Source organism: Megascapheus bottae, unplaced genomic scaffold, assembly GCF_031878675.1.
Source record: "Megascapheus bottae isolate mThoBot1 unplaced genomic scaffold, mThoBot2.hap1 HAP1_SCAFFOLD_51, whole genome shotgun sequence".
Classification (NCBI taxonomy): domain Eukaryota; kingdom Metazoa; phylum Chordata; class Mammalia; order Rodentia; family Geomyidae; genus Megascapheus; species Megascapheus bottae.
Genome location: NW_028327726.1, coordinates 896,328 through 920,146, shown reverse-complemented (window position 1 = coordinate 920,146; position 23,819 = coordinate 896,328). Strand labels below are relative to the sequence as shown.

Here is a 23,819-nt window from a genome sequence, read left to right as displayed (position 1 = left end):
GCAACCAATATATCTGTGGGTCTGGCATACTTCATATAATATTTTTCCACATCTTTCCATTTCCTTATGAACGGTACAGTATCTTATGGAAGTAGAGAATTTCAGTATGTCTTTTCTTGATCCATTTGTCCTTTGTGGGACTTTATTCTGAGTTCTGGAAGCAATGCTGGCTGTAGAGAAACTCTTAGCCACCATGTTGCCCTCAGCTCTATAAGCCCCCCACATGTGCACACCAAAGCCAACAAATGTGCTGATTTTTTCCTCACAGATCTTTTTTCTCTATGAACACACTTCACAGCTTGGACACTCTATCTAGGCATCCCAGGATGCCCTAAGTTGTGAATGATCCTTTTTTCCAGTACCCAGATATTAAAGAGCTAAAATTTAAAGCATTACAATATGGATAACAAAAACAAGGAAACATTTCTTTAGGCAGTAACTTCCTGATTAAAAATTCAAATAGCTCACTAAATAAAAGCAAGAATTGAAAAATGGGATTACATCAGACTAACAACTCTAGCACAAAAAGTAAACAATTAATGGATTGAATATGTGGTTTCAGGAACATCATTGTTTCCTTAGGCGATAAATAGTAAATGGATGCATTTGTGGAGGACTCTGTATATTGAATTCTTATTGAAACCTGCTTGAATCAACTACCAATGTTCTGTAGCTGTTTTGGGCAATAGGTGTGTGAATTTACCATCTGAGTCTGATGCAGTAATATCTTTGGTTGACATCTCACTAGCATACAATTTTTTCTAACCATTTCACTATACACCTGAAATGGCATACTCTGATGCAATCTGGCTGAATCATCCAAAATGGCTTTCATGCAAAGAGTTTCTTGACACAGACATTAACCAAATACATCAAAAATAACCTAATCCAAGGGGAGTCACACTCTGGTCTCTTGGAGGAAATCATAGCACCTGGGATAGTGAAGGAGAATGTACAAACATGTTTTCCAACTCGTGTTTTTCTCCTGCATGCAAGGCCACAGATGCAAAGCCTTAGGGAAGTTTATTACTCATTCTTCCTGGGAATTCACCATAGGCTTACACATCTACATCTACAGCTTACATCTCTGTCAATAAAAAGACACATATGTACATATACAGAGATTTATGAATACACATACCTGACCCAGTGGACCCCACTTCCAGCCAGAATTTCAGTTGGGCATATGCTTCAGAGATGTACCATTTGATTTCCATACTCATTCTTCTCCAGCTTCCGATCTCTGTCAGGTCCTTGGTTGGCACTAGCTGCTTTTCTACAATGAAGCAGCAAGCTCACATGGAGGGAGATGTGATGATTGATGGGTTTTTTCCTCTCTACCCTTTGGGAACAGATCGCAGAAACAGTGATGATTCTGGAGATGAACAGTACAATCCGTAAGTAACTCAACATTTCATTTCCATTTACAGATTTGTTTTGGGGATGGGCATGGCTGATGGAATTCTATGTTCACACATGAATTCTCTCTGTCTCCTCTACCATCACCTTCTATCCCTATGCAAGTGAAACATCTTAGTTTATTTTGTCCTGAATCTACCTTTAAGTGATTTTCTGCCTCTTTGTAGAAGAGGACTCTTAGTTTCCTTTTGTGTATCATCTTTCCAGGACAGTAAGGTCTTCATGATTTTTACTTGTTTTATCTCCTTTTTGTTTTTGTAGAAACTCCTCTTTGCTTTCTTTTTTATTGATACTGTGTTTTCAAACCATTTCCTTTACTGTTTTAATTTAGATTTTATTATAAAGGTGAGATATAGAGAGGTTAAATTTATGTAAGTCAGGTAATGAGTGCCTTTTCTTTGAACAGTGTCACTCTTCCCTCATTTTCTCCCACTCTTTGGCCTCTGAATTCCACTCCACTCCCACCTGAAACTGTAAAGTTCATTTCAAATACAGTGTCTCATACCCTTGAGTTGGCTCACCCTTTGACCTACTGTTTCTACTTGATTATTTCATTCCTTTTACTAACTCGAGGATTGTTATTTCTAGTTCTTTAAGATTCTTCAGTTCAGTGTCTGTTCTCTTATTTTCCTTTACTTTTATTTTATTTTGCTCTTAAATTTTTATTGTACATGATGAACAGAGTAGTTACATAATTCAGCGAATGAATTTATTTCTTGTTGAGCAGTGTAAATCCCTCCTTTATTCTCTGTTTTTACCATTCAGACTTATCTCCACTATGTACAGTATGTTTCCACCATACCATCTAATGTCTGCTTAATTGGTTCACCCTTTGTCCTGCCCTTTCTGTGTTTCACATTTTCTTCCCCAAATCAGACTATATTATATGCAAGATAAAGTAGAGAAATAAACAATGATGAAAGGGAATAAACCAAAGGAAAAAGATAGGAAAAAACAGAAAAAGGAAAAAAGAACAGCAAATAGTACTATAAAAAAATCTTGTGTTCCTAGTTCCTTGAGATGCAGTGAAAATTCTTTAGCTCAGTATCTGTCTGCTTGATTTAACGAAAGGTTACAGTTTCCTGTTATTCCTGCCAACCCCCTTTTTATACATATGGTTTTCATTTTCATTTGTTCCAAGGATCAGTTTATTTGTTGAAATTTGCTTTGAAAAACAATCCACTACATAAATTATTTAATTAAGTTGAATACTTTTCATTATTATTTACTATGTGATTATGATTGGCAAATGATTCATTTAACTTTCATGCTATGCGATTATTTTCCTTATTAATTCCTGGCCTTAGTGCCTTCTGGCCTTCTGCGTGTGCTCAATCCACTTTCAATGTTTCTTAAATCTAGCTGGCTTTGTATCTCACACCATAATTTCTCCTGGAGAATGCTCAGTATGTTGATGAGCGAAGTTTTATTCAGATGTTGAACAAAATATTCGGTGAGTAATTATGAAGCTATCCTGATGAAGTGTGAAATTGAACTCTGATTCTTCCCTGTTAATTTTGTCTGGATGATCCAGCCATAAAATCTTCAGCTAATATTGTATTGAGGACTGTTTCAAAGTCTGCTTAACATAGTTCAGTGGTTGGACAGTGTGTAAGTAAATACACATTTCAAAGTGCAATTTCATCTTGTAAATTTGATCCTTTTATTTCATTAAAATTGTGTCACTTTTTGTCACTTTGATTAAAGTCTATTGGATGTGACATGTTAAGATATGACAGCTTTCTTTTAGACTTCATTTGCATGGACCACCCTTTCTTATACTCACCAAGGGGCATTGATGGTGAAGTGTATTTCTTGATATCAAGGTATCCTTTGACCTTGAGTTTGATGCATTTAGCCATTATAACTCTTTTTTGGCCATCATGGGGCTTGAATTCTGGGTCTGGGAATTGACGCTGAGTTTTTCAACTCAAGGCTACCACCCTACCTCCTTGAGCCACAGCGCCACTTCCAGTTTTCTAGTAGTTAACTAGAGATGAGAGTCTCATAGACTGTAGTTTCTGTGCTGGCTGGCTTTGAACTTTGATCCTTAGATCTCAGCCTCCTGAGTAGTTAGGATGACAGGTGTGAGCCACTGCACCTGGCCATTCCAATTTTTATTGGTAGAATTTCTGGCATTTCCATATACAGTCATGGTTGACAGATCACATCTCAATATAGCCAATAGGTAACTAATTCTATCTTGTTCTTCGGGTTAACTGAAGCTTCTTCCACATTATTTTAAAAATTGTAATTAATTGAAGGGTTACATTATATTTGCCAGATAGAAGGTGCATTACTTCACAAACATTGATATCCTTTCTCATGTTTTTGTCCCCCTTTCCCTCCCGCCTCACTCTCCCCTCAACTTTTTCCTCCCTTCCTTATCCTATTTCAAATAAACAAATAAACATACATATTATATACCAGATAACAAGTAAGATACTTTAACAATATGAGATAACCACAGGACAACAAAAGAGATGAAAAATAATGTAGTACATTAAGAACAACTATCACGAAGAAGGAAGATGGTACCAAGACAATAGGGACGCTGCCTAGCTCTCTCTAACAAAAAGAGAGAACCAGGGAGTCCCACGAGCCAACTACCTTAAGAAATCCACAACAACAAACTCAAACAGCAATGGAGAAGGACTCAAACAGGAAAAAAAAAACCAGATAAAGCTTACATCCAACTTTCTCAAAGAATTTGGAACGCGAGACCCCTCCCCCACCTCTCGCCGCCAGATCCAACCCCAGAAAGCCGCGGAAAGCCATGGAAAGTGGCAGCTGGCGCCGGCTCCAGGCCGGGAAAAGCAGCTATGGGTGCCGGCTCCATGCCGGGAAAGCTGCGGCGGGCGCCGGCTCCAGGCCGGGAGCCCAACTGCTGCAGAAACCAGCACAGAACTGGGCAAGCGAACGGGGGAAGCAGCGGAACCCAGACGCAAAACCAGAACAGCAAGCAGTGGAACCCAGACGCAGAACAAAGATGGCGGCAGAGACCCGAGGGGCGATAAAGACTCCCCACCACCGTGGAACACCCGCAGACAGACGCAGAGGCGTGAGTAATACAGCGCGTCCCCAAACACATCGGGAAAGCAGAGCGGGTGCCCAGCAATAAAACTTAACTCAGACCCATCCACCCCGCCCGAGAAAGACTGGCAGGAGCAGGGGTCAAGGAATTTAGAATCCTGTCCCTTCCCTCAACAGCCCCCTCCCTCAGGCCATTGACTGAAGATTGACAGGCAGGCTACCTAAGACCCAGCACCCCACCAGCGGAGGCGGGGCTGTCCCAGCTCCCACCTGCCCAACGGGCTCCTCTCCCAGGCCACTGGATCTGGATAGTGGAGGGAGCTGGGAACCTGCCTTACAACTGCGGGTAGGGGGTGCGGGAAAATAGGAGCCAGCATCTGCCCCCCTTCAATTCTTGAGCGGGGCATCCTCCAGCTGGGAATCCTGAGCAAGATAGCACCGAGGGTCCCCCCACAGTCACAGACACTGACAAACAGTGAAAACACAGCAGGGATCTGAAGGGCGGACCAGCAGCCAAGCTCCCCTTCTGAGAATCAAAAAGGCACAGCTCCGCCCTTGGAGACCATGTCCTCAGCTGGGCCCCGCCTCTGGGAACAGAGGGGTCTCCTGCTGGTCCTGCTGAGAGCCCCTGAAAGTCTCAATCCACAGACGCTTGGCTTGGGGCCGCCCCCAGAAAGCAGCACAGGAAAACGTCTGCCAACCGCGATCAGACGGAAGCTCGCAGATCCATCCCATGGTCCACTGTGAGGCCACTGGTTGGGCTAAGAGCTAGTCATGCACCAACACATAAATTTTATACTAATAATTTCCAAACTTTGTGCTCAAATACGCTACCTACTTACCAACTTAGGTCAGTTATACTTACACTATACCTTTTCTTCATTACAATATTCTCACACTCTTACGTTAATCCTCTTGTAGCTCCCCTGACCTCTCTCATTCTATTTTTCTATCTCTGGACCTCTGTTCATCTTTCAACCCTTATACTGCATGGATCTACACTTGATGGCTGTTGAGCAATACTGTATATCTAGGTGTTTAATTATTCTCGAGGCTCAGAGGGACTTAACGACAATAGTGATTGGATTGAGAAGCTTATTGTTTTGGGTATAAATCGCTTATCAGTGGATTATTAGACTGGTCTGTAACTGCACAAAAAGATAGAGTAGTAACACAAATCAAAACTTGTGAACATCTAGTGTCTGCCAGCTACAGAGGTCTAGGTTGGTTAAATCTGAAAAACTATAATCGCGTTTAGTATTAGTTTTCTCCCATTTTCAAATGGGCAGAACAAGAAACTCAAGAAAAATGTCAAATCAAGAGACAACATCCCTTGGCAAGATTGTCATTTTCACAATGTTGATTCTTCCAATCCAGGAGCATGGGAGGTTTTTCCATTTCCTTAGTTCTGTTTTAATTTCTTTTTAGGGTTTTAAAGTTTTCGTCAAAAAAGTCCTTTACATTCTTAGTTAAGCTAATTCCTAGGTACTTTATTTTCTTTGAGGCTATTGTGAAAGGAGTTTCTTTCCTGATTATTGCCTCGTTCCTCTCACTGTTGGCATAAAGGAAGGCAGTTGATTTTTGAGGGTTGATTTTATAGCCTGCTACTCTTCCAAAGCTTTGGATCAGCTCAAGGAGCTTGGGAGTAGAGTCTATAGGATTCTTTAAATACAGAATCATGTCATCTGCAAAGAGGGATAGTTTAACTTCCTCTTTCCCTACTTGAATCCCCCTTATGCTTGCTTCTTGCCTTATTGCACTGGCTAGGAATTCTAGAACTATGTTAAAGAGGAATGCAATACCCATCAACATACCAATGTCATTCTTTAAAGAAATAGAAAAGGCAATTCAAAATTTCATATGGAATAATAAAAGACCCCGTACAGCAAAAACACTTCTTAGCAGAAAGAACAAGGCTGGAGGAATTTCAATTCCAAACTTTAGACTCTATTACAGAGCTATAATTCTCAAAACAGCTTGGTACTGGCACAGGAACAGGCCTAAAGACCAATGGAATAGAACTGAGGACCCAGATATTAAACCACAGACCTATGGACACCTAATCTTTGACAAGGGACCCAAAAAAATAGAATGGAAGAAAGACAGCCTCTTCAAAAAGTTGTGCTGGCAGAACTGGTTAAGCACCTGCAGAAAACTAAAGCTGGACCCTTCTTTGTCACCTTGCAGTAGAATTAACTCGAAATGGATCAAAGACCTGGAGGTAAAAGCTGACACACGGAAAACTCTACAGGAAGGAATAGGAGATACACTAGGCCTCCTTGGCACGGGTCGAAACTTTCTTAATAAGGACCAAGAATCACAACAAATCAGAGAAAGGCTGGATAAGTGGGACTGCATTAAACTGCAGAGCTTTTGCATGACAAAGGACATAGCTACTAAACTACTCAGGAAGCCTACAGAGTAGGAGAAGATCTTCACCAACCAAACAACGGACAAAGGCCTCATATCTAAAATATATCAACAGCTCAAAAAATTGAATCACTCCAAAACTAACCTCCAAAGTAACAACCATCCCATTAAAAAATGGGCCAAAGACTTAAAGAGAGTCTTCTCTGAAGAAGAAACAAAAATGGCCTATAGACACATGAAGAAATGCTCAACATCTCTGGTCATAATAGAAATGCAAATCCAAACAACTCTAAGATTTCACTTCACTCCAGTTAGAATGGCCTGGATCAGGAAAACGAATGACAATAGATGCTGGAGGTGATGTGGCCAGGAGGGATCACTACTACACTGTTGGTGGGAGTGCAAACTCGTCCAACCACTATGGAAAGCAGTGTGGCAGTGCCTCAAAAGCCTAAACATAGAACTGCCCTATGACCCAGCAATTCCACTACTTGGCATTTACCCAACCATCCAGAAACAAGGACATGCTAAACCCACTAGCGCAACAATGTTCATTGCAGCACTATTCACCATAGCAAAGATATGGAACCAACCTAGATGTCCCTCAGTTGATGAGTGGATCAACAAGTTGTGGTATTTGTACACAATGGAATTCTATGCTGCTGTCAGAAAGAATGACATCGCCTCATTTGTTAGGAAATGGAAAGACTTAGAAAAAATCATATTAAGTGAAGTAAGCCCGACTCAAAGGAACTTAGGCTCAATGGTTTCCCTCATTCGTCATAATCAGTAGAAACCTTGGGCTCTACTAGCAGAGATTTGCAATAGAGCAAAATCTTGATACATAAGGACATATAATGTGAAGCTAATTGAAAGGACCTCCAGGACAGTGAAACAAAAGCCATATAATGAATGATTGTTGTCCTTAATGTACTATGTTGTCTCTCATCTCCTTTGCTGTCCCTTGGTTATCTGACATTGGTATAGTATCTCACTTTGTTATCTGATATATTGAATTTATTTGTATTTGGATATTTGAAATTTGATAGGGAAGGGGGGAAAACCAAGATGGGTGGGGGGTGTGGGGGGGAGGGAAACGGGTACCAAGACATGTGAAAGGGTATCAATGTATGTGAATTAATGCACCTTCTATCTGGCAAATATCATGTAACTCTTTTACTAATTACAATAAAAAAAGAGAGAACATCCCCCACCCAATGTAAACAGACAATGGAACGGTCACTGGCAAACCTCGACAAGAGTCTTCCAAGTGCTATACAAATGCAATTGATAAACAACATTAATGAAAAATGTGAAAATATAAAGAAAGAGATAAGGGAGGGAGCCATAGCTGAACAAGAGGAAACCATTAACAAGGTGATAAGTGAAAAAGAAGAAGCCATAAAGGAGGCCATAATAAAGGTTTTTCAAAGAAAGATGGATGAATTCATAGAATCCACAAATAAAAAAGTGACCGAACTCCAGCAAATGTTCAAAGAAAATAAAGCTAATGAGCTAACCACTCAAATGGAAATCAAGGAGCTAGAGAAATCCATACATGATCTAAAAGAAGAGATGCAAGGCATCAAAAATGAGCAATTAGAAGAAAGGGAGATGAAAAATAAAGTAGACAGCTTTGATAGCAGGTTAGACAATGCACAGGAGAGTATTTCCAGGGCTAAAGATAATTTAGTTATTAAGAGAAAGAACCAAAAATGAGTCAATCCAAATCTAGGAAAAATGAGAGTGCGCTTTAGGAGGTCCAACATACAATTAGGAAGCCTAATTTAAGGCTAATTGATATTGAGGAGGGCGTGGAGAAAGAGGTCAATGGTATTGGAAATATACTTCAGTGAATCATCTCAGAGAATTTCCCAAATATCCAGAAGGGCAGACCCATCCAGATACAAGAAGCTTTTAGAACCCCAAACAGAACTGTCCAGAAAAGAACATCCCACCGCCACATCGTAATCTGAACTGGATCAATAGAAACCAAAGAAAGAATCCTAAAGTCAGCCAGGGAAAAGGGATCAGTAACCTATAAAGGAAAATCAATCAAATAACCCCAGATTTCTCAGCAGAGACCATGCAAGCAAGAAGTGACTGGAAGCATATATGTCATGCCCTTAAGTCAAATACCTACCAACCAAGAATACTGTATCCAGCTAAGCTCTCATTCATAACTGAGGGAACAATAAAAACATTCCATTCCAGGAAAAGCTGCAACAATATGTCGCAACAAAACCAACACTACAGAGAATTCTGAAAGATGTTCTATATATAGAAAACCAAAATAAATGCAATATAGGGAAAGAAATGGCACCTAAACAGCATACCATCTAAGGACCAAAAGAACTATGAAGACACAGGCCCTAATAAAAGCTTTTAAAAATGGTAGGAACTAACAAATATCTCTCAATCCTAACTCTCAATATCAATGGACTTAACTCTCCAATTAAACGGCATAGGCTGTCTAGTTGGATCAAAAAGCAAGAACCATCATTCTGCTGTCTTCAAAAGACACATCTTACCCCAAAAAAAACAAGCATCTTTTGAAAGTGAGAGGTTGGAATAAACTCTCTCAAGCTAACGGGCCCCATTAACAGGCTGGAGTTGCCATCCTCATATCAGATAAAATAGACTTCAAACTAAAATTAGTAAGAAAAGACAAAGAAGGTTACCACATAGTACTAAAGGGATCTTTCCTCCAGGAAAACATAATGAGCGTAAATATTTACACACCCAATCCCGGAGCTCCAAACTTCATCAAGCAAACTTTACTTACACTGAAACCATACATAGATCGAAATACAGTGATTGTCGGTGACTTTAACACAACTCTCTCACCTATGGACAGATCAACAAGGCAAACACTCAACAGAGAAACCTTAGAACTGAACAACTATATAGACCACATAGATCTAACAGACATCTGCAGAATATTCCACCCAGCAACGACACAATATACGTTTTTCTCAGCAGCACATGGAACATTTTCCAAAATAGATCACATCTTAGGCCATAAAACAAACCTGGTCAGATGCAGAAACACAGAAATTATTCCATGCACACTCTCAGACCACAAAGGCATCAAACTGGAACTGAACACACATCTCCACCAACGAAAACCCTGTAACTCATGGAGACTGAACAACACATTGTTGAATCACCAATGGGTCATCGAAGAGATCAGAACAGAAATCCAACAGTTTATGAAATTTAACAGTAAGGAGCACACAAACTACCAACTCCTTTGGGACACAGCAAAGGCAGTACTCAGAGGAAAATTTATAGTGCTGAGTGCCTACAATAACAACTTGGAATAATTGCAAACCAACAAGTTAATGTCTCACCTTAAGCTCCTGGAAAAAGAGCAACAAACCAACCCTAATCCCAGTAGAAGAAAGCAAATTATTAAAATCAAAGCAGAATTAAATGATTTGGAATCCAAATAACTATAGAAAGAATCAACAAAACAAGGATTTGGTTCTTTGAAAGAATTAACAAAATTGACAAACCCTTATCAAATCTTACCAAAAAAGAAGAGAGCATATCGATGTAAACAAAATCGCAGATGAATATGGTAATATCACGTCAGAAATTACCAAGATCCAGAACAACATGAGGGAATACTTCTCAAACTTTACGCCAACAAATTTGAGAATCTAGATGAAATGGATGATTTCCTAGCCAATAATAACATACACACACTGAACCAAGAAGAACTAACCCAACTCTACAGGCCTATTTCAAGCTCTGAAATAGAAATGGCAATTAGAGAACTTCCACCTAAGAAAAGCCCAGGGCCTGATGGATTCACAGCTGAATTCTATAAGGTCTTCAAAGCAGAGCTCACACCAATACTCCTCAAGCTCTTCAACGAAATTGAAAATGAAGGTTCCTTACCAAACTCATTCTATGAAGCCAGTATAACCCTCATCCCCAAACCAGACAGATTCATTAAAGAAAGAGAACTATAGACCTATTTCTTTGATGAACATCAATGCAAAACTTGTCAACAAAATACTGGCCAACCGTCTACAACAACTCATCAAAAAAATTGTACACTATGATCAAACTGGATTCATCACGGGGAGGCAAAGCTGGTTCAACATACGCAAATCAATTAATATAATTCAACACATCAGCAGGAGCAAGGACAAAAATCACATGATTGTCTCAATAGACGCGGAAAAGGCATTTGACAAGATCCAACACCCCTTTATGTTAAAAGTTCTGTAGTAACTAGGAATCCATGGAACATTCCTCAATGTAATAAAGGCTGTGTATGAGAAACCCACTGCTAGTATTACACTTAATGATGAAAATCTAAAGCCATTCCCTCTAAAATCAGGAACGAGACAAGGATGCCCACTCTCTCCACTCCTCTTTAACATAGTACTAGAATTCCTAGCCAGTGCAATAAGGCAAGAAGCAAGCATAAAGGGGATCCAAGTAGGGAAAGAGGAAATAAAACTAGCCCTGTTTGCAGATGATATGATTCTGTATTTAAAGTATCCTATAGACTCTACTCCCAAGCTCCTTCAGCTGATTCAAAACTTTGGAAGAGTAGCAGGCTATAAAATCAACCCTCAAAAATCAACTGCCTTCCTTTATGCCAACAGTGAGAGGAACAAGGCAATAATCAGGAAAGTAACTCCTTTCACAATAGCCTCAAAGAAAATAAAGGACCTCGGATTTAGCTTAACTAAGAATGTAAAGGACCTTTTTGATGAAAACTTTAAAACCCTAAAAAAGGAAATTAAAGCAGAACTAAGGAAATGGAAAAACCTCCCATGCTCCTGGATTGGAAGAATCAACATTGTGAAAATAACAATCTTGCCAAGGGCTATCTACAAATTCAACGCAATACCCATCAATATCCCAATGGCATTCTTTAAAGAAATAGAAGAGGCAATTCAAAATTTCATATGGAATAATAAAAGACCCCATATAGCAAAAACCCTTCTTAGCAGAAAGAACAGCGCTGGAGGAATTTCAATTCCAAACTTCAGATTCTATTACAGAGCTATAATTCTCAAAACAGCTTGGTACTGCACAAGAACAGGCCTGAAGATCAATGGAATAGAACTGAGGACCCAGACATTAAACCACAGACCTAACGACTCACACTGAACCGCCGCCATCTTCCCAAATGGGTGCCAGGGGTTACTTTCTTACAAAAGAACAAGCAAATTTTAGACATAGCACTCCTGTTAGAAGCGATAAAGCCAGAAAGTTCACAATACTGTTCACGCAGCTCAAAGTTGGTAAGCATGGCGTCATTCATTATGATACAAGTTGCTTTTCATGACAGCTCATGTCCTTGTGTGTTTAGCTCTAATCAGTACTGCAGGTACAAGGTCAGTCTGACTCCACACTCAGCCCCCAACAAAACTGGTAACTTTTACTGAACTTTCTACATACACAAAACAGTTTATTTTCATGATGTACTTGTCTGAGAACATGTGATAATAGAAGAAAATGTTCTGTATTACTCTATGCTTTCTACTTATCAAAATATATTAGACACATTTTCAATGCAGACACCTCAATGGCCTTGAAAACAGATTTACTTCAGGATTGTATTTCAATTCTGTACTTTCTAATGAGAATTCCATTCTATTGTAATAGCCTGTTCATTATATTTTATAGGATCTTTTTTATAGAGTCACAAATTTTTATGTCTATGTAGTTGTGTTTACATTTCCAATACTTGTCCATAGCATTGGGCATGGAAAGATTGAGTCATTGCTCTTGTACTGTTTGGCTCTAATTGCCACATCATGTGCGTTTTGTTCCTTTGGTCTTGACTTATCTCACTCAATATGATTCCCTCTAGATTCATCCATTTCCTTGTGAATGCCATTATTTCATCTTGTCTGTTGGTTATGTAGAATTCCATTATATATATATACATACATATATACCACATTTTTTAATCCATTCATCTACAGTAGGGCATCTGGATTGTTTCCATCACTTGGCTATTGTGAATAGTGCAGAGATGAACATAGCTGAGTGGGTTATGATGTTCAGGATAGAAAAGAGAGTCTTATCAAAAGAAGAGGTTAAAATGGCAGAAAGCATATGAGAAAATTCTCATCATCCATGGTCATAAAGGAAATTCTAATAAAAACAACCCTAAAATACCACCTTACCACAACAAGAATGGCCTAGATTTTGAACTCAGACTGTAACAGATGCTAGCAGGTTTGTGGAGATAAAGGAACCTTACTGCACTGTTGTGGGATTGTAAGTTAATTCAACCACTCTGGAAAGCAGTGTGGAGATTTCTTATAGGATCTTTTTATCACTTAAAATTTTAAATTCTCAATATTGTAAGTTAACCATACAAAGAGCTCATATAGAAAAAAATACATATATACGTGCAATGGACCTCATTCCCACAAGTTAGTGGCCATGCTTAATATCATAAAGCTCTTTATACTTCCTTGTGCAACCTACTTGAATCATGTGTAATTGTTCCTTTGCACTTAATCTCAGCAGCATTTGTTATTAGACTTCCTAAAAGACATCATGACCAGAGCGAGAAACAATGAGATGTCAAGTAGGTGAAGATGATGGAAAGAGAACAGGGAAGAAATTATGTCTCCAATGAGCAACTAATATCTCTCCATAGAAGAATTTTAGGTTCCCCATATGCTTTCCAGTCTATGGAGTCACATCAAAGAAGCTATTCCAAAGAACAGGTGAGCCAAGTCAGAGGTGACAACAGTAGCAGAGTCAGCCCAGCTGGTGAGCTTTGCATGAATTTAAATGGGTGGAATATGAGTCCAAAGCTCAGTCAGCCACAGTCCGAGATAGAAACAATTCAACTGTCCTGTGAGGACTAGTTCCACAGATCATGGAAGTCTCAATGTTTGGCACATAGCGGATCATGTGTATTCACCTGATCAGATGTTTTATCTTCCAAGTCTTCTCTCCTATTATTCTCCACCCACTTCTGAAATCTATCTAGGTCCCGTGGGAACCTGCAAAAGGCCGGGTCAGACTGCATGCTCTTCCTTGAATATTTCAGGACCCTCCCCAAAATTCAGCATTGTTGCTGGCCCGCTGCCGGCCTTGTTCTCCCTTCCCCACCACCTCGGGGTCATTGGCCACCTGTTGGGGTTAGGGAGGGGAGCCAGACCAGCCACGGGGCGAGCAACCAACTGTAGGGATGAGCTTTGGTCTCCCTTTCTTTCTGGTTATATTCATACTGAAGGTACAATGTTGTCATGGTTACTGTCCCTGACTCAGCTCACCTACTCTTTGGTTTATATCTGGAGAATTAAATCTTACTTGGTGTGAGTTCCTAGATGTGAAATTCCTAAGGGGAAACTAAAACTGCTTCTGTGGAGAGAGTTGTCCTTTTCCCTATTCTCTTTCGGCCATCATCTCCTACTCAACACTGAAATTTGTTTTGCTCGTCCTGCAGCTCCAACTCATGGCGCAATCCTTGAGGTTTTTCAGTTAGAATTTCACTGTTGTATCTGTGGGTCCGATTTACTGATCATGATAAATTTTTACCAGTCTTTCCATTTAATTATAAAAGTTGCGAAGTCTTTCTATCTGGTAGAAACATAGAGATCTACTGTGTATATATAATTTACATAGCCACAGCACTACTTCCAGATTTTTCTCTTTCTGTTGAAATGTCCAGACTGAGGTATCCTCAAAGAACACTGGGAGACCACCACAGATACAAAAAGCAAAAGGGTCTTTATTGCAGGGCAAGAAAGCTCCAGCCTGGACTCACACCAGCACATACTAAAGTAGCAGGGCCAGCTGAGAGTGAGTCCCAAATGGCATGGGGAAGTGGTTTTCATTCACAAGGGTAGGATGTTTAGGGGAGGTTCCATTACAGTATATCCTGGATGGATAGAATTTGAACAGAGATCATTTGTGTTTTTATTGGTTCTGAAGTCTTCCCTGAACCATTGTTTTATGCCCATATTCTCTGCTTTCCTGTGGTTGTTGTTAGGGAACCTAATATTATGGGATGGCAGAGGACTTTCAGGAAACTGAAACTCATTGGCAGGGAAGCAAAACTTAGGCTTAGGTCTAGTTCTTTGCTCTTTGTCTGAAAATTTACAGCCTTTCATGGCAACACTTTTAGCAGCTATGTTGCTTTACAGGAAAGCTAGATGAATTAAAATAGTTCATCATGGTCCCTCACTGAGGCACCAAGGACTCAAATACAAGGCTTTGTGCATACTAGGTAATCACTCGACCACTAGGCCACACTCCAGCCCTCAACACGGACAATTTTTTATTAAAGAATTTAACGTTGATTTTTACATAATATTTTAAATGATAAGTCTAACAAACAAGTGTTCAAGGAGGGAATATCTATTTACAATCACTGGGTCTTAGTATTTAGAACTTAATCAAAATTAGGCTAAGGGTTTGTATGTCATAGAAACGTATTAATTTATGAAATAAAACATTATGTCTATAAAGTCATAGGCTTTTATGTCTATATAGTTATCTGTATATTTCCATTAACATGTCCATAGCTTTGTGTATGCAGTTATTGAGTCCTCGCTCTTATACTCTTTGGATTTAATAGCCACATATTAAAGATACCATGCGCCTTTTGATCCTTAGGTCTTGACTTGTGTCACTCAACATGATTCGCTCTAGATTCATCCACTTCCCTGCAAATGCCATTATTTTATCTTGTCTGTTGGCTATGTAGAATTCCATTGTTTATATATACCACATTTTCTGTATCCATTCATCTGCAGTAGGGCATCTGGATTGTCTCCATCGCCTGGCTATTGTGAATGGTGTAGAGATGAACATAGCTGAGCAGGTGTCTTTATAATATCTTGGGTCATGATGTTTAGGGTAGATCCCCAGAAGTGGTATGGCGGGATCATAAGGAAGGTCTATTTTCAGTTCTTTAAGAAACCTCCACACTGCTTTCCAGACTGGCTGAACTAGTCTACATTCCCACCAGCACTGTAGTAAGGTTCATTTTTCTCCACAACCTCGCCAGTAACTGTCATTGTCTGAGTTCAAAATCTTGGCCATTCTTGTTGGGTAAGGTGTGGGGCACGTCACATCAAAGGTAAAAGGCCTACCTCATAGCCCAGTGCTCACTTCCTGGTTTTAGAGATCCAGCCTGCCTGTCTCCTGGTTGGGAGGTTTGGCTATGGTTTGTGATGTAAAATAAGGCTACCTCGAACCCATGGATTGGCCTCGCCACCCTCTCTGACCGCACCTACCTCCCCCTGTCCTGCCTACTTTTATGTTAATAGATTACTGCTTCTTATTTAGCCCCTGGTAACTTCCCTTTAAACGAGTCTGCTGTGACATTCTCCCTGGCGCGTCTGTGTCTTCCCTCTGGAGAAGGGAGGGCTGGGTGAAGGCGGCCAGCCGGCCCTATCCTTTCTCAGTCTCGTCTTAGTCGGGGCGTGTTCTCTTTGCCCTTCCTGCTGGTAAGGAGGCAAAGAGTGCTAAAAACCCTGACATTTCTGGTGCCCGAACATGGGGCACGAGAGGAACGCTCATCAGAAGCGGAATTGTCTGCGAGCCGAGTCAAGCGGATATGGATGATGAGGTACGGGTTTCCCTGAAAAGATGGGGCAATCTCACACCAAGAATGAGGAACCGGCGCTCACAGCTTCTAGATTTAAAAGCAGAGGTTTGGAGATTTCAGACCCCCAGGCTTAGAAGGTCTGGGAGGCCTTAACACACGCCACGTTAATGGCGCCCATTCTTTTCAATTGGGCCACATGGGACCACGTGAAGCTCCTGGTGAGAAGGAGGAAGATTAACTTGGGAGAGGACCCTCCCCTCAGGGTCTCTCCGACCTTGTCTGCCCTTAAGGCCTGCTTCTATCCTGGCTCAGTCACATCTAGGGCCAAGGAAAGTTTAATTAAGGAGAGCTCAGGGTTGTGGAGAGTTGGCCCTCCTGATAAAGAATGTTCAGAGCCGTGGAGAGATGGCCCTTCCGCTGCTCAGGAATGAAAGGGTTTAGAGCCTCACCCTGGGGAGGGATTTTTGGGCCCCTTTGATCCTGGGATCGGGCCCCAGAGCCATATACCAAGTGCTCCTGCCCCAGAATTTGCAGCAGACAATTGGGGTGCAGAGCGGCCTCTGCCATTTTACTATCCTTGCTCCCCCTCTTCACCACGTGTTAAACCGGAAGAGAAGGTCAAGTCGCCATCTTGCTCCTCCCCTGCACCAGAAGAGGAGGTTAACTAGCCATACAGCAGTGGCTCCTCCCCCAAACCTAAAGAGCGGGTCAAGGGGCCATTTTACTCCTCCCCACCACGCTTGGTAAATGCTAACCCTGGGGGCAATAGACCAGCCCTAAAAGAGCTTAAGAAAGCAGTCTCCAAAGATGGGCCTAAATCGCCCTGGGCCAAAACCATCCTTCAAGGCTTGGCTCATCAGTGTACCACCCAGGACTGGAAAAATTTAACTAAGGCTGAGCTTCCTGGCCCCCTGTATCTCAAATGGTGTGACTTTTTTAGTGAGGAGTCCCATGCCCAGGCTGAAAGGATCCAGGCTGTTAATCCCCCAGTTCCTGTGACTTATGGGATGCTAATGTGATTAAAAGTTTATCTCCTTCAGTTGGAAAAAGAAGGAAACCAAGTCCAGATTTAGAAAAACTTATTTGAGTTTGAACTGTTGGAGTTTTAGACAGTAATCTAAACTGCAAACAAACAAACAAACAAAAAGCCTCTTCTAAAAGGCAAAGGGAGTGCCTTGAGCCCTAGGAGGCCTGGAGACAAAGGAAGTTCCTTCTGCCCTTAAAGGCTTTTCAATTGCAAATAAAGACTGTGGTGTCTAATCTGCTAGCAGAAGAATGCTGGGGCAGAGTTGCTTTGGAGCTCAAAGTGGCAAAGTGCTAGCCTTGAGCTGGAGAGCTGTGGACACTCAGGCCCACCAGTCACAGGCTCTGGCTGCAGCCCTACAAGCCCCAAAGCCTAGGTGCTTTCTACCACTCTTACCTCTTCAATGGTGCTGGGAGAGGAGTTTATGGGTGTGGCCAGCAAGGCCAAGTCAAAAGAGATTCCCCTGGGGGATGTATCCCCCACGGGGAAGTCTTTCAGGCCAGACAAAAGGCCTAACTCCACCAAAAAAAACTTCTGCAGGCCCCAGCTAGCTGGCCTAGCAGCATCTTAGCAATTGGCACTCCCCTGTCCTGGCCAGAGCCATTCAGCTGCTGCTCTTAAAGAGGACCTGGCCTATAATCTCTAGGGAGAGACAAGATACAGATGTTGTGACATTCTATTATGACTGCATTAGTTATGAAAAATTAGCATAGAAATGCTCCCTCAATTCTAGAGGCCACAGTCTAATCGTATGGGAAGCAGTGGCTTAATGGCCAGAAAAACAGTTGAAGCTACTAAAGTTAATAAGGATCAGGCAAATTTCAAACACAGGTTTCTTCATGATCTCCCTGCAGTAATGCCACCCATGGAAGCCACCCGACCAGGGCTCCCAAGTTTTTCATCAATTCCTAATAATTTGTATATTCATGCTATTGAGATAAAAGATTGCTTTTTCTAGAAACAGTGGTTTTCCTTTAACAACCCTTTTTGGAAAAGACACCCAGATTTAAAGCAGAGGCCTCCAGAGGTAAGTAAAAGTCGGCCGACCACCTCTATGTCTGTCTAAATAAGTTGTTTGGTGAGAGAGTTCATCTGAGTTTGTGTTGTTGTGTTAAATGTATCCGATTGAGTCCCATTTTCTGTTGTAAGTCAATGTCTGGTTCTGTTTGAGAGTAGGTTAGGATGGCCTTCACAAGCCAGCTACCAAGGAATGGAAATTTCCGTAGGGGAGGCGCCCCTGAATTCCCGATTCCAGGGCCCCATGGTCTTTCCGTCACTCTGGTAGTTTAAGGCCAGGCATGCCATCAGAAGTTTAGGAGTTTCTTAAAAGTCTGCTTCTCTGTCTTTAAAACAAAAGTTTGTCCCCACCTGGGGTAGGTCTAGGGCCTGGTATGGCCCCTCCCACTCAGCAGGCTTATAGTGACAGTCTAGAGACCAGGGGTGGCAGGATGCAGACCTCAGTCTTAGTTCCACCCAACTTTCATCTGCAAAAAGTATTATGGTAAAATTGATAATCATCCTAAATATGGATCCTTGTGGTTTGTGTGAGTGTGTGTACATGAATCCTTTTAAAATGAACGGCCGATATTAATTTTGCACCCTTTAAGATCTTTATAAATGTGTGTGTGAATGGGTGTGAGTACACATCTTCAAGGTTTAATTGTCAGAATCCAAAACAATGGATAAATTCATAATTAAAACACAAGAGGAATTTTCTAAAGATTCTAAATCTGCATTTAAAAAGAAAATCTGGTAAAGTGGGTGACATGGTTGTCCCCTAATGATTCAAGTCAGATCCCTGCCACGTGAACTGAAAAAAAGATCGTGAGGACATGTAAATCATGTATGCCATTTTTACAAGTCCCACCTCTACAATCCGCTGGGGTCAATCCCTGGGGCCTTAAACCTAACATTATCTGCCAGACTGATGTAACCTACTAAGCACCCTTTGGAAAATTATGTCTATAGATACTCATTCACATGCTTGTGGGCCACTGCGCATTCCAACGAAAGAGCCTGACACACTGAAAGCCTTTCTTTACAATGTTTTGTTATCTTGAGTTTACCCATACAGGTTAAAATGGATAATGGGTCTTGTTTTAATAAAACAAAATGGAGGAGGCAACCCCCATGACCAATTGAGGACAGCTATACTTACATTATTTTAAATTTTCCAAGGATCAGCCTCTGACTGCCTTTCAGAGATATTGGTCTAATCAGACACCTTATTTAAATGTAGAAGTCCGTTGAAGAGATCCTCTTACTGGAGAGGCCCTGATCCCCTCATTAGTGTGGGGAGAGGATTTGAATGTGTCTTCCCGGTGGGAGAACCAAACCCAATTTGGGTACCGGCTAGAGATTTAAAATATTGTCAGCAAACAAAAAATTAATTACCCAAGAGCACCCCCTCTTGAGGTATGCTTTCTCCCTCTCATTCACAGGAATATGGAGACCATACCGGACACCCTGCTTAGCTGTGGTTGGAATCTTCAGTCACCTTCCTTCTCCTCATCCTGTTTCTCCTCATCCTGAGCATCATTATCCACGCCGCCCACAAAGACACTACCTACAATCTCAATTTGATTTCCTGACTGCAGGAGTCCTCCAAATAGTCTTGATCTGCTTAAAAAAGCTGCAGTAGATTCTCAAATGCCTCCAAAATGAACTCGATACAAACTATCTATGGACTGGACTATGATTGGCTCCCTTAACTTCTCCCCTTTGTGGGCGGGCCCCTTGGTTACAGTGGGTTTTGTATTCACATTCAGATCTTGTGTAATCCATAAGCTCCTTCAGTGTCTTAGAAAGCAGGATGAGGGGAAGCTGTTCAGCTAATGGTGGTCTGGCGACAATATGCTGTGATATGAAATGGCGGACTGGGAACTCTGTGAGGTTGACCCCCGCCCTTACCAGGATAGGCAGGTGTACTCATTTGCTGACGTTGGCCATCCCCCTCATTTCAAACCTCCATTTGGGTATGGAAACCCTACAGGTAAATTGCCTGAAGTGCTAGAGTGGTAGTCAATGACGGGTAAGATCTCCAGAGGGGGACAACCTAAGACAGGCACACTTTTCCAGTAAGGCAAATACCTGCTTAATAAAACAAAAGGGAGGAGATGTGGGGCACGTCACATCAAAGGTAAAAGGCCTACCTCATGGCCCAGTGCTCACTTCCTGGTTTTGAAGATCCAGCCTGCCTGTCTCCTGGTTGGGAGGTTTGGCTATGGTTTGTGATGTAAAATAAGGCTACCTCGAACCCATGGATTGGCCTCGCCGCCCTCTCTGACTGCACCTACCTCCCCCTGTCCTGCCTACTTTTATGTTAATAGATTCCTGCTTCTTACTTTAGCCCCTGGTATCTTCCCATTACACGTGTCTGCTGTGACATTCTCCATGGCGCGTCTGTGTCTCCCCTCTGGAGAAGGGAGGGCTGGGTGAAGTCGGCCAGCCGGCCCTATCCTTTCTCGGTCTCATCTTAGTCGGGGTGTGGTCTCTTTGCCCTTCCTGCTGGTCAGGAGGCAAAGAGTGCTAAAAACCCCGACAGTAAGGTGGTATCTTAGGGTTGTTTTTATTTGCATTTCCTTTATGACCATAGATGATGAACATTTTCTCATATGCTTTTCTGCCATTTTAATCTCTTCTTCTGATAAGTCTCTCTTTAGTTCCCTTGCCCATTTAGTGACTGGTTTATTGGGTTTTGGGGGGATTGGTTTCTTGAGTTCCCTGTAGATACTTGATATTAAGCATTTGTTAGATGTATTGTTGGTGAATATCTTTTGCCAGTTGGTTGGCTGTCTCTCTACTTTTGCAACTATTTTTTTTATCTGTACAGAAACTTTTTGTTTTTTTGCAGTCCCATTTATCGAGTCTCTCTCCAATCTGTTGTGATCCTGGGATTCTGTTCAGGAATCTTTTGCTTGTGCCTATGAGTTCCAGTGTCTCTCCTACTTTATCATGTAGCAGTTTCAAGGTTTCTGGTCTGACGTTGAGGTCTTTGATCCACTTTGAGTTAATGCTTGTGCATGGTGAAAGGCTAGGGTCAATTTTTAGTTTTCTTCATGTGGCCGCCCAGTTATTCCAGCACCAACAATTGAATAGACTGTGTTTGTTCCACTGTATATCTTTGGTTCCTTTGTCAAATACAAGTTGCCTATAGGTATGTGGTTCTATTTCTGGGTCTTATATTCTGTTCCACTGATCTTCTGGTCTGTTTTTGTGCCAATACCAAGCAGTTTTTGTTATTATGGCTCTATAGTAGAGTTTGAAGTCTGATATTGTAATACCACCAGCATTGCTCTTTTTGCCTAGAATTGTTTTGGCTATTCTAGGTCTTTTCTTGTTCCATATGAATCTGTGGATTATATCTTCTATTTCCGTAAAGAATGCCTTTGGGATTTTGATGGGGATTGCATTGAATTTGTATATCAATTTTGGGAGTATAGCCATTTTCACTATGTTGGTTCACCCTAGCAATGAGCATGGGATGTCTTTCCATTTCCTAGTGTCCTCTTTAATTTCTTTCATTAGGCTTTTATAATTTTCATTGAATAATTCCTTTACATCTTTGGTTAAGTATATTCCTAAGTATTTTATTATTTTGGGGGCTATTGCGAATGGGATCATTTTCTTGATTTGGCTTCTGTTTTTGTATTGTTGGTGTACAAGAAGGCTACTGACTTCTGAAGGTTAATATTGTATCCTGCCACTTTGCGAAAGCAGTTTATTAATTCTAAGAGTTTGGGAGTGGGGTTTGTTGGGTCACTAAAGTAGAAGATCATGTCATCTGCGAATAGGGATAGTTTAATTTCTTCTTTCTCTATGTGGATCCCTTTGATGTCCTTTTCTTGCCTTATAGCTCTGGCTAAGGTTTCCAGCACTATATTGAAGAGAAATGGAGAGAGTGGGCATCACTCTCTAGTTCCTGATTTTAAGGTGAATGGTTCCAGTCTTTCACCATTTAGTATAATACTGGCTGTAGGTTTCGCTATTGGGTGGAAGACTCTGTATATCTGTTAAGACCAGCTGGGCTATGGTGTCATTTAAGTCTATGGTTTCTTTGTTTTACTCTTCTTGAGTTGACCTGTCATTTGTTGAGAGTGGTGTATTGAGGTCTCCCACTATGTTTGTGTTTGAGTCTATCTTGTTCTGTAATTCTAAAAGAGTTTGTTTGACGAATTTGGGTGCTCCCGTTTTGGGGGAGTAAATGCTTATAACTGTAATATGGGCATGGATTGTACCCTTTACTAATATATAATGGCCATCTCTATCTTTATGTACTGATTTTACTGAGAAGTTAACTTTGTTGGAGATTAAGATTGCTACTCCTGCTTTTTTGCATGGTGCATTGAAGTGAAAAGTTCATTTCCATTCTTTCTCTTGGAATTTGTTTCTGTCTTTGGCAGTGAGGTGGGTCTCTTGGATGCAACATGTGGATGGGTGGTATTTCTTAATCAAGTCTGCTGCTCTGTGTCTTTTGATTGGATTGTTCAGCCCGTTCACATTTAGGGAGATTATGGAGAAGTGGTCAATGTCCAATGTCATTATTTATTTTTTCTTCTAAGTTTCTTTCTCTCTCCTTTTCCCCCTTTTGTGTTTAGTGAATTATAGATATTTGCTTCTTGATGGGGGTTCTTGATGTTTTACAATTTGTTCTCAATTAATTAGTATTTTTTGTAATGTTGGTTTTCTGTGCACATATTCATAAAGGTTTTCTTTGGAGTGAAATATTCTTGTTTCTCCCTGAAATGTAAATGCTAGTTTTGCTAGATATATCAGTCTGGGCTGGCAGTTGTTGGTCTTCAGGACATCAATGATGTTTTTCCAAGCTTTTCTTGCATGTAGGTTTTTTGGGGGAGGTATGCCATAATTCGAATTTTTTTCCCTTGTACTATAGCTCTTTCTATTTTTTTGCAGCATTTAAGATGAATTCCTTGGTATTCGGGTCTAGTGTCTTTAGTATGCTATGTCTAGATGAGTTACATCTAGGATCTTGCCTGTTTGGAGTCCTGAAACATTCCACAATATGAGTATTTTCCTTTTTGAGGTTGGGGAAGTTCTCTTCTATGGTTTTGGTGAATAAGGGTTGCATGCCTTTGTCCTGAAATTCCGCGCCTTCATCAATCCCTATTATACAAAGATTCGATTTCTTGGCTGCATCTGCCTGGTCCTGGAGTTCTTTCTAGTGGATTCTGACTAATCTTTTCCAAGGTGGTGATTCTCTGTTCCAGCTCTTGTGTTTTATCTTCCATTCCTGATGTTCTATTCTCCATCTCAGTCAATCTGCTGCTTAATGCCTCCATTTTTGCTTGAAGTGTGGACACTGAGCTGATAATGTCTGCTGAAAGGGTACTAAACTTTTCTTTCACTTCTCTTTTGAATTTGAAGAGTTCCTTGGAAATTTCTTGCTTTTGTTTTTGGAATTCA

General features: G+C 41.0%; 1 pseudogene; it reads left to right on the top strand.

The window, feature by feature from the left end:
• The first annotated feature begins 1,281 nt into the window (after window positions 1-1,281).
• LOC150039253 (vomeronasal type-2 receptor 116-like) overlaps window positions 1,282-23,819 on the top strand; it is a 42,426-nt pseudogene continuing 19,888 nt past the window's right edge.